Below are 15,133 nucleotides of genomic sequence, written 5' to 3'. Positions count from 1 at the left end.
ACAATTCTCACACCAGAATATAGACTATAATGTTACACTGAATGCACTGCAGAACACATCATGCCCTGACACAATTGTTAGAGATCAAGCTTTAAGACTTCCAGCAGAATATAAGCTCATTTCCAAGATGATTGCCTTCTCTAAGGAGTCCAATCTCCCATAAAACAGAAAGAATATAATCAAATAACAGTATTCAAAAGGTAAATGGTCCATGTTTTTTCATGCTGCCTCCCTTCATGATAATTTCTTTATCATCTAAAGTGTGTTACCCTGTGAAAGAAAATGAGCCTTAATGCAGAGGATATGAAGAGTCCAATTAGATTCTTTAGCTAACCATGACTGCAGATTTCTCTGTTTTTGTCCCCCTTTCTTTGAAAAATAGTCTCTTTTCTACTCAGGTTGTAGTAAACATCCATTTAACCACAGCAATTGTATAAATAAGATGCATGGGAATATCCTGTGCCCCTCTTTGGACTATGTATTTCATCCAGCTCAAGAAGCAAGTGTGTCCCTTTTCCCTTCCTAGGAAAACCCTACTCAGGGCCAGTTTCTCTCTCTCTCTCTCCCTTTCCCTCCCTCCCCCCCCCCCTCTCTCTGATATTAATAAAAGAACTAGGCACATGCAGAATGTTTTTTCTTCACCTTTCAGCAGCCACCACCCGCCATTTGATATTAGACAGATAGGTTTGCAGATCAGTGAATGTGACTTTAGCCCTGGTTTCAGCTCCAGCACTTCTGCTTGAAGGAGTAGAACAGTACAGAGGAAAATCTAAGAGATATAAATATGAAGAATGAAAAATACTGCATGTAGAATGTCTGAAGCAGGCTGCACCCTTACGTTAGACTTGATACTCCTGTGTTGTGTTGTGACTTTAAAATTCAGGTTTGAAGCTGATATAATTATAGCCACAGTCACCATCAAAAAGCATGAATTTCATTCACATTCTTTTGAAAACATAAATGTAAGAACCCTCATAAAATAAGGATTAACTATATAATTGTGTAGGATTAATGAATCTCAACAAGGAATGGAAAGAAATTTTGTTTGACTTGACACTCATGACAGAAGGAACATTTTTCAACCTCCTGAGCTATATTAAATGAAAATTTGCACATGGCTTTGAAATTTTGCACCTATGTAAGGCTTATGTGGCTGTTCCAAAAAAAAAAATAGACACTAGGCAATGTACATATTTTAAAATGCAAACAGTGGAAATGAATGTAATGGGAGAATGGACAGAAATTCACTTTAGTCAATAGGGAAAAGGTGCAAAATTAGGGGAAATGTGTGCAAATAAACCTGCAGATTGGGGAAAAATGTATGTAAATTGTGAAAATTAATACTGCAGGAAAAAGTAACCCTCAAAATTTCACAACCCAGTACTTAACAAAAGCTGGAGGAAAGACAGGCATGAGAAGCTTGATGAAAATGACACGGAGAGATGTTCACATCCCTACTGTTGACCCAAGTAGCCTTCTCAAAATCACTGGGAAAACAAATTCATCCCTTGAGAATAAAATAAGTGCACCTTGAGAATATGAATATTTTCAGACTTACAAAATAGTTAACAGAAATGACATGAGCAGAAAATAATGTGCCTGTGTTAAAATGAAATGGTTGCAGTGCACAAAATTGGAAAAAAATTATGCACAAATACTTCACCTAATGGGGAAATTTAACAAATGTGTATATTATTTAAACACGCAAATAAATGCATACTTTAGAAAAATGCATTAACGTCTGTAAGGATTTTATGAGGGGACTGAAATGTACATTTCCTCCAATATATACATTTTTTTTTAAAATGGAAGAACATCATCAAAATTTGGAGAAGTGTGAATAATGAAAGATCAATGCATTTCAAACTGCATATTGGTTTGGGAAGTGAAAATTGGATAAGTTCTCATTACTATGTGAACTGAATGAATTTTCCCTCCATACCTATTGCTGGTTGATAGACCACATAATTTACATGCATAAATTTCCAGGGTCAGTTTTCAGTATCTCTGATTAAAGGGCCCAGGGCTAAGAAAGGAACTTTGGAGAATTTAGCTATAACATTTTAACAACTCTTCATAAATTTGATACCAGGAGATTTATGCCACACAGTATTTGAAAAATTAGAAATCATAACATAAAACACAGTAACAGAACATGGAAAACTTTTTGGACAACAGTTCTGGGAATCCCTGAGGCAGCACAGCCAGTGGTACTTTTTCCATACTCTGAGCAAAATTACTAGAACAAAGACTGCAGGAAAATGGTGCCTGCCCTGTTGCATATAAAGTTTTCTAACATGTGAAATCTTCCATCTATGCTGAATCCATTATCCCACATACTATTACTAGAGAAAATAGTCAAACATTATACTGTAGGATGATTATCTATGGTACATCTCCTTTAGACCATGGCCAAAACAGATGCTTCTGCACCAATAAATAAGAGGAATTCAAAAACCTACAGAGATGCTGTACCACTACATCCAGTATTACCAGCAAATACATAGGGGTCAAGTGTTTGATTAAGCTGCAAATATGTCTTCTGCTGCTCTTCTCTGACTACTCCTTCAGAGAACAGGCTTTGTCATATTCAAGATTGCTTCCTTTATACTGAGACAAAGAAAAAAAATCTAAAGGCCCCACTATTTGAAAGCCACCTCAATATCCCTTTGCAGCAGCATGTTTGAGAATATCAAAGTAAAGTCACCACTGATCACTACATTTACGGGGGGTTTGTTGTTGTTGCAGCAAAGGATGTGCTTTGAATGCCGTAGATAGTGTGTCAGTCATAATAGATATTTCACATATTGCTCAAAACAATAATCCAAAAATTGTATAATTTGGAACACAGAAAACATTTCAGAGCTCTGCCACACTATTAAGGGTATTTTTGTTCTACATTATTGGCATTCAGGATTACATTTAAAATAATGAATGTTTCATGTAGGAACTTCCTTTGAACTCTCCCTCCACTCTTACAGTTTTTCATTGGGAAGATTTTTGAAGCTGAAATTATAGAACTAATTCATTCTCACACTGTTTGTGTTTTATTAGCTTCAACTGTGTCTGTAATGATACAAAACATGTGATAATGTCTGGGATCCATTAATAGAAACATACAACACTGAATAAAGTATCTGTTTTGCTTTTGTTTTTTAGCAAGTATATCATTTTGTTTTTTCCACCAGTGACTTTCTATGTAGATTTGCATAATAAAATGAAGTATGCAAAACCCACTTGTATTTTATTAGACTTTGAGAATGTGGACAATTTTATGTATTACTGGAAACACGGAATCTTTTCAAAATGGAATATTTTAGATGCATGAAAGATCAAAATTTACTTATAGCAATTTTACTTTTTCCCTGTGTTATCATCTGCTTTTTAAAATGAAAGCATACTTACACAGATGTAGAGGAAAAACCCTTGAGGATAATCATAGCAATAGAGGAAAATAACCAACAATGGTTAAAAACTTGTTCCCTAGTCCCAACTAGAGTAGACCCATCAAATCAGCTGTTGAACAGCAAGTCAACACACAGATAATTCCAATTCTTGCAATGATTCTATTCTAGTTGGAAATAACAATAGTGTCTACTTGTGTTAACCAGAACCATTAACTGAAATCTATGCATATATCTACTTGGGATACTTATTATTTAGTTTTGTAGCTACATCACTGTTGTCTAGGGTCATTTCTAAATTTTAGCTGAATCAATTTTTCCTAGAATGGGGAAAAAATGTTGCAATTCAAACCTTTGAGCCAAAAAAAACCAACAAAACCAAAGGCAAAATCTTCTCCTAGGAGATACGGGTGGCATTGCAAATTAATAGTACAAAACAGAACCATAATCTGAAGAGAAATCTCTTCATTTCTGTCTCTCTCGGTGTGTATGTGTGGAGAGAGTGGGGGAGAGAGAGAGAGAGAGATTGCCTCACCATCTTAGGAAATAATGCAATTCAGTCTGAGGAGAATTACTGCCTAGCAGATTCTATTTATCTGTAGCTTAAAAAGCAGCTGCGTTTTTGTAAAAACCAATGAATGTGGCAGTCCTACTTAAAGGTAGAAGAAAAAGAACACCCCTTGTTTTGTAATAAGGGGATTTTCAATTTAAAAGCACGAGAGGGCCTGTTGTGTGAAGTATGGTTATTACATTCACTGTATTCTATCTCACCCACCAGGAGGCTAATAATGAAGGAGTCAGTAAAGGAGGCCAGTGCCATGAGGGTTATCTCACAACCCCAGATGCTGGATAAGTTGAAGAAGGCAGAATCGCTTTTGGATGGCATTCAGGTCTGAATGATGATTTGGAGAAGAAAAGACCATTCTTTCTGAGGTAAACAGTCCATTTCATCTGTCAGCTGAATATATTGGTCTAAAATATGTTTATATAGACATCTATAAAGTTCACTTTATCACTTTCAGGTCCCCCCCCCCCCTTCCTATGTGACAATGAGCTTTCAGCAATACATTCCTGAGACAAAAGATCCAGTCTCTGATCAGCCATACTAAAGAGGAAGCATTGAAGGAATTGCCACTTTTAATAGTGAGAGAGAAATTACCCACATGGACACATTGGAAAATGAGGGGGATTAGCATGCAGACTATGCTTAATCCCAATAAATGCTAACAGGATAGTTTATAATCACCAGGTGATTATTTTAGGTTTTTGTAAATGTGCAATTGTTTTCTCTTTTCTGGAGCTATGAATTTGAGCATACCTAAAAACAAGCATATTTCCAGGATAAATGGCAAACAGAATACTTGTCACTGTATTTATAGACCAGATATCTTCCTTATTGCTGTTATTTATGGTACTGAATTTCATATATGCAAATATGCCCAAGCAATCCCTGAAAGGCTCTCAGAGGGGAGACTTAATAAATGTGTGTGCGTGAAAGCATCTACTGTATGTGAATGTCTTTGTGTGTCTGTGTGTGTGTGTGTGTCTTTGTACGTGTCCTTGCTTCTTTGCAGTAATTTTTTAACATTCATAGCTTACATTTTTCTAAGCGAGGAGTTTTGAGACATATTGAGGTTTCAATGCTTCCTAAAACAAGTTAAATATTTGAGTGTATTTAACTTGGTTTCTGTGACTAAATTTTAATTTCTGATACATGTATGCAAAAGAAATGAAAATGACATACATGGCAATGCATTAAGCATTACTGTTTGGGCCATTCAGAAAAATTGGCTTCAGTGTGAACTAAATCGGAGAATCTCTTGGGGAGAGGCTGTTTATTTTATCAGATAAACAAACACACAATTAAAACAAGTCTTCTGTAATTCTAACTCAACCCTCTTTTCAATGCTATTCTTTTCCTTTCTTGTCGGTTATGCAGCCCTCATGCTAAAAAAGGGGAAAGGGTTTGGTTTTTTGTTTGTTTTTTTAAATGGAGCCAGTGTTTTCTCCCTGCTGAATGTCCTGTAGCTCTTTGCTTTCTCCTTTTCAATTCAGGCTGTCAGCCAACAAGGGAGTGCAGCTGAGACAAACAATTTCCTTCCTCCACAAATAAGGACAACCATGCAGAGCTAAGAAACTGAAAGAAACTTACAAACCAAGGCTATAATTCACAATCCCAAGAATTCACAATCCCAAGAAAAGATTAAACAAATGGCCAATTTTGGGGTGTGAATTTTGTTTGTAAAATGGGAGGTAACATCCCCCCCCCAAAAAAATCCCTGTCATCTCAAAAATAAAAACAAATCACATGATGTTGAGATTTCCACAAATCTCAGTCATGTGATGTCACCCTGTCATCCTAGCATTTGACTATTTCAAAAGGAAGAAGACCACAGACTAACCAACAACTCTCTGAAATCCAAGCTGAATTAGGAACATTGGATACAATTGATCCAAATTTTATGTACTTTTATTTTATTTGCTTGGTATAATTTCAAAAATCTATAAAAAGGAATATAATTTATCTCCATAGAAAGATTGAACTTAAATGCACTTAAGGGTCCCCTACTGAAATCAGCGCATGTAGATATTCTGAAACTGCATTGGATCGTGCCCACTTTTTGTTAATTTCACAATATTTGTTTTTAAAAAAAGATGGGAAATAACTTTTAAAAAGTAGCTTGACTTACTGTATTCTCATAAAACTAACCACATTTTACAGCTAGTGTGCTCCTTGGGGGATGCATATCCATCACATTAAATGACATGTTCAGATATAATGCAGTTCTGACCCATACAAATGAATGGGGCAATCCATAAGTGAGTCATGTGGACTGAGCTGCCTAGAATGTATATGCAGCACTTTGTTTCTGCATCTCAGTCTTCCTTGCTGGATCAGGTCAGCTACATGGAAGGAAAATGTCACTTAAGACTTCATATATTTTCAACATGCATTGGTCATTGTAGCTCCTTTCCTTCTGAGGTTATTTGCTTGGTATCATTTCAGAAATCTATAAAATGAAATATAATTTATTGTCTCTATAAAGTAAAGATAGGGGCCTAAATCCAGTTAGTATTCTCAGCCACCATAGACCCATTGAATCAATTGCTGAATGGTAAATCATCACTATATGTCTACTTTAGCTTGGATTGTAGATAGATTTAGACCGGTGTTTAATATTACAGCAATTAATTGAGAACAAGGTAAATTTGTATCCCAGTTCGATTCCCCCCCGCAGTAGTCCTGAGCAATAGCAATAGCAAGTACATTTCTATACTCCTTATCAGTGCACTGAAGCACTCCCTAAGTGGTTTACAAAGTGTAAGCTAATTGCCCCCAACAATCTGGGTATTCATTCTAGCAACCTTGGAAAGATGCAAGCCTAAGCTGAGCCTGAGCCCCTGGCTGGTATTGAACTCACAACCTTGTGCTTTGTGCATGAGTGGCTGCTGTTTTTAACCACTGTGCCACCAGGGCATTTTGTTCTGACAAAATGAGAGATTAAAAAAAAAAGGAAATGAACAATGTGTACATTTTCATACATATCACTCAAAACATACCTTTACCTAAGTACGCGCTGAGAGGTTTGGGAGTGCATTAATCTGGACCCAGTTAAATCTTTTTGTCCCTAAAAAGTGCAACCTGAGATTAATGAATATATAAATAAGTGTTTCATATGCAGTCTGTAAATCATTTGCATGTTTTATGCATGATCATTTAATTTATTTATGTACTTCCTTTCATTTATGAGTTTCCTGCTCTAAAGTATTCTAACCATATTGAGCAAGATGAGAAACAGGATTTGATAGGCCATCAGAGAATAGTAACAGACAAATACAATGGAACTGATACTGAGCAATAAAAGTTAACTGCAAATTAAAATCAATACTAACACTACGGTTATTTTGCTAATGTTCATATTAGCTATTTTATTTAAAGTGTTGATTTTTAGTCTTGTGGTATTTTGGATATTCTTTGGCACATATATATAAATATAGAAGCAAAATTGCTTCCCATAGCTTTGAATTTAAGTTGTTTTATTGACTGTTTCCATGACCCTTGAGACATGTATTTCAGCTTGGCCAATTAGTGGTATCAGGAATAGTAATTTCATGTATAAATTATAGTATTCATTTCTGGACCTATGGAGTCCTTGTATGTTTTGAAAATAACTGTGTAAGATCATTTCTTTATTGGCTAATATGATTGCAGGGTAGGTGGTGGAATTATAAAAGATAGAGATCTTTAAAGATCTAGAATAAAGTTTGCCCTGTAGAATGTTTCTGGCCCTTGGTTTTTATAGCATTGTACTTTCATTCTCATAGGAGCATCTCCCTGATAACCTGAGATGCTGTAGTGTACTTACAGTGCTGTTGTCTTAACACACTTTGCAAATTCCATGTTTCTAGTGGTCCTGTCAGGAGCTGCAGTGGGAAAGGGTGAAAGGAATTTAAAAGTTTCCAAGATAATTGTCATAGCTTTCTTGTCTTTTGTATGTCTTCAAAGATGTCTGTTTCAGTGCTATTTTCTGTGGCGTCCTGTCTATTTGGTGAATTCAATGGTTGTGTGTTGTGACTGTCCCCGATCTGTCTAGCTAGTAACTGCTCTGAAGACTAAATGGCTGTTAATTTGTGATGTAACTATTGTGGTGTGTTTTCTAATCACTGAAATGTAGTTTTAAAATGTTGAGTAATGTAGCATGAAATTCTCAGTTAGTTTGGAAATGGTTGTGAAATCATGTGAAGAAAATCAGTATTGCATCTGATCAAGATAAATTCACTCTAGTGTTTTATGGCTTTTTATTCCTATGTGATAGTAATAAAGTCTCATGTAGGGATGGAAGCCATGAAATACATTGTGAAAAATCATCAACTAAGATGAGCCATCAGAATAGAATCATTATAGCAGTTGAGCTGCTAACGATTATTGGGAAATGATGTAGTATCTTGTTTTGTTGATCTCCATGCTTGCAGTGGTTCTTCATTGCCTCACCCTTAGATTTGGAAGGACAAGGGAAGTAGCTTCTAATGAAATACTTCATCTTTTAATTGAGCATCGAAGTCATACATTTTAATACATTGTTATTGTTTTGTTATTAAAGATAACACTGTGCATGAAACATTAAATTATGTGAAATATAACATAAACAACAACAAAATCTATGCCATTTATTAAAAGGTCCAGGTTTCTTTACTCCCATTTTCAGGAAAAGATCTAGCTACTACAGTAGAATTGAAGCAACAGTTCCAATAATTTTGCACTGGAATATTTTCCCTGAAAGTGAATGTTATTGTTTCCCAGACATGATATGATTTCTGGGGAGCTATGGTTTTTGTCAGAGGAATGATGACATGGGAAGCAAATGAACAGACACATAATTGTGCTAGTCTATATGGTCTTTCTTTATTACAATTGTTGGCATGGCATGGCACCTACACATACTAACTAGTTTTTACACAGCCAGAATAATTTTGACTCAAGCCTGTATCTGACCATGTTCATATTATAATGTCTCAGTGCATACCGTTTACTCATTATTGTCTTGTATTTACAATTTTCTTGAGACTTATTCTGAAGATGATACACTTCTGGAAAAATTAACCTGTCCTATTACAGTTCTGGAATAAGGATGTGAAAATCTCTCTGTTTTGGTTTTGTTGCATTTCTCCAAATCCCACTTTCATTTTCTTAAAATCTTTTTTTTTCCAGATTGGATTACATGGGTGGCACATGGATGCATGACTATTCATGCATATTTAAATGCATTTTTTCCATAATGTGTACAGTTATTTATCCATTTGACCTAATATTCAAAGGTTTTTCCCCTTCACAAAAAATTACATACATTTTTTCTGTTGTGCACATTTTAGCCATTGAAATTTAATGTTGCTTATATTGTACATTGTTTTGTAAACACTTTATTTGTCCAAAATGGTCTCTATCCTTCTCAAATGTGCAAATTCTCATTGAAAGACAAGTTTATTATTGCAGCAAGTCTCAAGGGGAGGAAACAAAGGCCAATTTTGTCAAGGGAGCTATATGCATGGGCCAAAAGGCCCATGTTTTCCTCCAGCCTGGTGTTGCCTGTTTAGACCACAGAGGTCAACAGACCTGGGCCAGGAAAAGGCAGACCAGATGCCATTCCAGTGAATCTGGTCCAACCCCAGCCCAACCAGTCCTTAGCTTGGTCTAAAATAACCAACTGTTTGCGGTGGAATCTCCGAGAAACTCCATGTGAGCCAATAGATTGAATGGCTGCATACCTCCTTACCTGTAGCTGCTGCTGCTGCCATTCTAACTGCAGCCCCTAACCTCATCCTGTTGTGTCAGAGGAGGGAGACCACATGGGTGAAGCCAGGTACCCCGTTTCTGCCCTTACAAGCTGCAGTGTGGGCCTGCACATAGAATGGCGGTGGCAGCGATGGACAAGTTGGTGGTAGTGGTGGCTCCATGGTGCAGCAGCAAGTGGGCATCTGAAACCCCACCTGTCACTGTGCCAGACAGGTGAGTCCTGGGGGCAGGAATGGGCTGGATCTGTGGGAAGGATATGATGGGCTTTACCCATTGTATCCTGCCTATGTGTTCAGCACCAAGTTAAACAAATCAAACAAAGAGATTTTCCATCCCTAGTTTAAAATCTTTTTGCATGTAATTTTGATATCTCTTCTTTCTCTCTCTCTTTCAGTCTCTCACTTTCCAAGTTACATTTAATAAAATTAATTTTTATTTCTCTTTTCTGTTATTCACTGAAGTCACAAATTTGACCTTTTCTTTTATCTCCAACTCTCTTTCCCTAATAGATTGCTCTGATGATACAGCACCACCAAGATAAGTAAGTGTTTCTTATTGCATAGCTCAGTACAATTTAGATTCAAGCTACATGAGATGTTAAATGCATAATTACATTTGCATCTTTACATTAAAAAAAGGTAGTTGGACTGAATTAACACGGCCTTCCAAAACTACTCATGCTACTTCTGGGCAGTGAACTAGAAAAGGGTATTCAATTGATAAATATTCTGTGGGTCACGGTGAAAATCTCCAATAGTTTGAAGTATGAAAATTAAAATTATTTCTTAAGAAATGTTGGACTAGTTAATATTGAATGATACTATTTTGTCAGTTGATACAGAAGTCTAAAATAATAATACAGTTGTCCCTCCATATTTGCTAGGGTTAGGGGAACAAGACCCCCGTGAATATGGAAAAACCACAAATAACAAAAACACTGTTTTTACCTGAGAGGTCACCTCTCTAGGAATCTCTAGGTCCTCCAGTGCAACTCTGTGGTCAATGTCCAAATTACACTGACCATAGAATGTCACTGGAGTAGCTACAAATGGTCTTTCAGTGCAACTTTTAGTTAAAGTTGACCACAGAGTTGCACTGGAGGACCTAGACAGTCCTAGAGAGAACATATTAATGAAATCTGTGAATAATCAAATCCGCAAATATCAAAGCCACAAATATGGAGGGATGACTGTATTTTTTTTTACGCACCTCTCCCATGGATCAATTTAGATGGGCCTTTGCACCACCCCTAACACTTGAAAACCATTAGCACAACTGTGTGATAATAATGGGTTATTTGAACACAACATTGTGTGAAAACCATTAGCACAATTGCAAGATTATGAAGCTTATCACACAGCCCCTTAGGACGCTCCCAGTGTGGAATGAAAGGGGTTGAAATGGGAACAGAATGGGGGCTATCATTCATTTCATTGCATGCTGGAACGCCACCGATGTCGCCAGAAGTTCCCATTCCATTCCCGGTCTGTTCCAGAGGAGGCAATTTTCATTCAGAAGCATTCCTGAAAATAGCCTCCTCTGGGACAAATTGGGACTGGAATGGGAACTTCCAGTGGCATTGGCGGCATTCTGGAGTGCAATAAAATGGGTGATAGCCCCCATTCTGTTTCCATCCCACCCCCTTTTGTTCCACGCCATGAGTGTCCCAAGGGGCTGTGCAATAGGCTCCTATCACTGGTTAATCACCGTTAATACTTCCAATTGTCTCCTGTGTGATAAATTCCAAGGAGTAATTTTTATATATACAGTGGGCCTTCTCCTTATGCAGTCTCTAAATTTAGGGAAAATCCGCCTATGCTGGAGCCCCATAGGAAATAACGGGGCTCGTGCATGTGGTGGAGTGGTGTGTGTGTGCTGCGGGTGCGCATGCCATTGTTTTCCCTCCCCAAGTGGCTTCCATGTAAGTTTAAAGGTATGTAAAATGCATCCATGCATGGCACGGGTGCACTGTATATTTTCCTCAAAAACCAACTGGGAAAAAACCATTTGCTCTGGCTAAATCCAATAAGAACATCTGTGGGATCAGTAACTGTGATTTCACTTACCTACAACTGAGGGTGGAGGTGGGGAAAGAAGGCCTCTGTAGGCATCTGGAGATTATCTATCATGACTCTATGGTCAATCTCTGCTGGCAGGTATATAGCATTCACCATTATCCATAGTTATTGCTATCCATGGTAAATCTGGGAACATATCCCCCACAGATATGGGAGCTGGACTGTATTGGTATAAGTATAGACTGTATAGGTAGTCCCAACAAGGAGAGAGGAATGTATACCTGCTTGCCATGTAGCTATCAAAGATAAAGAGTGTACCAAAAAAAAAAAAAGGGGGGGGGGAGACAAAACCTTAATTCAGCACTAGTAGAAGCCATATCCATGTGTTTTAGAAGCAACTTGAATCAAGATGTAAAAAGGAGAGCAGACTATCCTCAAATCTTGCACTTCTGCCACTATTCACAGATCAGGAATCAAGAAGGAAGGAAAGAAGGAAGGAAGGAAGGAAGGAAGGAAGGAAGGAAGGAAGGAAGGAAGATGTCTACACATAAGGGAAGGTCTCCTGTGCAGCAGGTTCATTGCTCTCCATGTAAGAAACATGATGGGATTGAAGTTGGAGAGGCTGGTTGATGAGTCTCCTTTTTGTTCAACATACTTTCCAAATGAGTGAATAGACCTAATGGCTGATTAATACATAGGGATTCAATCCCAGATTTTAAATACTGGTTGAGTTTCCTTATTCAAAATTCATGGGATCAGAATTGTTTTGGATGTTGGATTTTGGAATACCTGTATTTGCTTATAAGTATCTTGGAGATGGAACCCAAGTTTAAACACATTTATTTGTTTCATATACATTTTTAGATATAGCCTGAAGGTAATTTTATACACAATATTTTTAATAATTTTGCACATGGAAAAAAGTTTGGGTATATTTAACCACCACCAGAAAGCAAAGGTGTCATTATCTTAGCCACCCATGTAGACAATTTTTGAATTTGGAATTCTGGATAAGGGATACTCAACCTGTACTTAAGCACTCAGAACTCTTGCCTTCTTGGACATGTCTGTCTTTCTTTTTTCTTCAATATTCAGTTTATTAAAATATCAAGTTCTTTCCATCTGGAAACATTATTCTTTTTTTAAAAAAACATCCTGAATATAATAATCACCCATCCCTAAAACCACACGATGTCCCAGAGCTGCAGAAAGTTTTGGCCATCGGGCATGTAGGAATCGGGGATTGTAGATAAAAAATATAGAAGCCTTGGTTTCTCTTTCACCTGCCTTTGTTTGCATCACATAGGGTGATTCTCAAGCTGTATCTTTTCTTCCTTAAAAAATTCAGGTCTATTGACCCACAACAAAACACGAGGAGAATTGTTCCATTTAAATGGATTGTATATCCATTTACAGATGAATTGATGGACTACTATTGTCTCCAAGAACAGAGTCACACACACACGGGCTCAAGGATGCAGTCAAGTATCCTAACCACTCAACTGTTTTGCCTTTCATCCATAAAGTTATTTATGTCCATTATAACTACAATATGTATACTAATCCCTTGTTACCTGTACACTATCAAAATTATTCCAGGAATTTGTGCCAGAAATCACTTGTGTAACATCATCTGGCCACCAGCTAATCCATAGCACTGTTTTTGTACAGAATGCTCAACTGAAAGTGTACAGATGGAAGATCAGAAACAGAGATGGAAAACACACGTATATATGTATAGTGTGCATATGTTACGTTCTGGTTATGTATATTCTCCTCACAACCCATCCATTCACTTCAGAGAAAAGAACTGTATGTAATTCCAAGCAGGACTTGAAGTATTATTATTATTATTATTATTATTATTATTATTATTATTATTATTATTATAGCTAACAGGATCCGAGCTGTTATGGCAAGCAGAAATGATGGCTACGGAATGCTGGAAGCTATAGCACAAAAAGTAACTTTTTCAAGCTCTGTCTCCAAGTCACAGGTTGCATGGTTGTAGAGATTTACACTTACTTGAGCAAACCTAGACTTCTGCTTTAGATTAAGAGTGAGCAGCTGCAAGAAATTGTTTCAGAAAAAAGGAACATAGTTTTTTGTATTTGCATATAAAATTTCACATCAGTTTTAAAAATGCTCTTCCACTTTAGCACATATCTATTATATATGCATACTTGGTAAGTTAGAACAGAAGCCTGCTACTTCCTACCTAAACTAGTTTTCACTTTATTGGGGAGAAAATTCATGAACACTGTAGACTTGTTCATGTGTCTGGATAGGATATTTTGTGAAAATCAAATAAAGAGGGTCGTATTGTGGAACTAAACTATGAGTGTGACCTTAAAGATTCTGCACGTGGATTGTGTAAATTGTGTGTGCAAACTGTAAGCAGTGAACTATTGTGTCATTATATATCAGGTTTACAAATAGCATTGTTTCTCCTGGAAGTAGGGAGGTTTCATAATTCATAATGCATAGCACTAGCAACAAGCTACAGCCGGCCCTTCTTATACATGGATTTTTATGTATGGATTCAAGCATCCACAGTTTGAAAATGTTCAAAAAATATATAAATTTCAAATATCAAACTTTGATTTTCCAATTGTTATAAGGGACACCATTTTGCTATGGCATTATATTTAATGGGATCTTGGAACCAAACCCCAGCATATAACAAGGGTCCACTGTACTTGACATAATGGAGAATGGAATGTATCAAACCACCCACAAAAGAAAAGCAGTGGACAAAGTAAACTTTTTATAAATACTTTTAAAATTCTATAAAAATGAAAATAAATATAGATGTTTAGAATCTTGTCTGATATTCAACACATTTTTTGGATTTTTTTTTGTTAACAAGTTGCATAATATAATTTTTTTGTGAAATGCTATTGTTTAGAAAATCAATTATAAAAATCCTTCAAAAACCACCCCAATATCACAATATTACACAAGCTGCCACAGCTGACATTGTTGATGTAATCTGTTTTAATAATTTTTTAAAACGTGACTGTTTATGTACTATCTGTCATTGTCTTTTAAGAAGGCTGCATCCAGGATGCAAATGTTTTCAAAGTTTGGGAAGTATATAAAAGTAATATTCCATTTAAATATAATTTTTTGTTTTTTATTTGAAACATTGTTTAGCAATCTGCCAAATCAGATGTTCCTTACTGATTGAAATAAATAAAATGAGATCTTTAAGAAGTATGGCTCTCAAAGCAGTATGTCTGCCATAATCTTTGATGTGAAATTCTGACAGTTCATTTGTAAGAAAGCACCTGAATATCAATCTGTTAAAACTGGGCAATGATTTCACAAAATATGCAGCACGATTGCAAAAGCAGAAGCCTATGCCCAAGAAGATCCAAAGGAATCTCTTCCACTTCTCCAAACTCTCTTGCCTACCA

The 15,133-nt window shown here is 36.5% G+C and overlaps 1 long non-coding RNA gene across 1 annotated transcript in view; it reads left to right on the top strand.

The window, feature by feature from the left end:
* The window catches only part of LOC149312076 (uncharacterized), a 100,744-nt gene extending 85,945 nt beyond the window's left edge, over positions 1 to 14,799 (top strand). The window contains exons 8-11 of the long non-coding RNA XR_016281397.1: positions 4,183 to 4,337; positions 10,206 to 10,237; positions 12,180 to 12,303; positions 13,063 to 14,799. This is a non-coding gene — a long non-coding RNA (uncharacterized LOC149312076). The remainder of the gene's footprint in view (positions 1 to 4,182; positions 4,338 to 10,205; positions 10,238 to 12,179; positions 12,304 to 13,062) is intronic.
* Positions 14,800 to 15,133: the final 334 nt, after the last annotated feature.

This window comes from Sceloporus occidentalis, unplaced genomic scaffold (assembly GCF_023333645.1).
Source record: "Sceloporus occidentalis isolate IW3139 unplaced genomic scaffold, rSceOcc1.0.p SCAF_5, whole genome shotgun sequence".
NCBI classification, from domain to species: domain Eukaryota; kingdom Metazoa; phylum Chordata; class Lepidosauria; order Squamata; family Phrynosomatidae; genus Sceloporus; species Sceloporus occidentalis.
The sequence above is the reverse complement of the archived record's forward strand: the minus strand, read 5'-3'. Positions and strand labels throughout refer to the sequence as shown.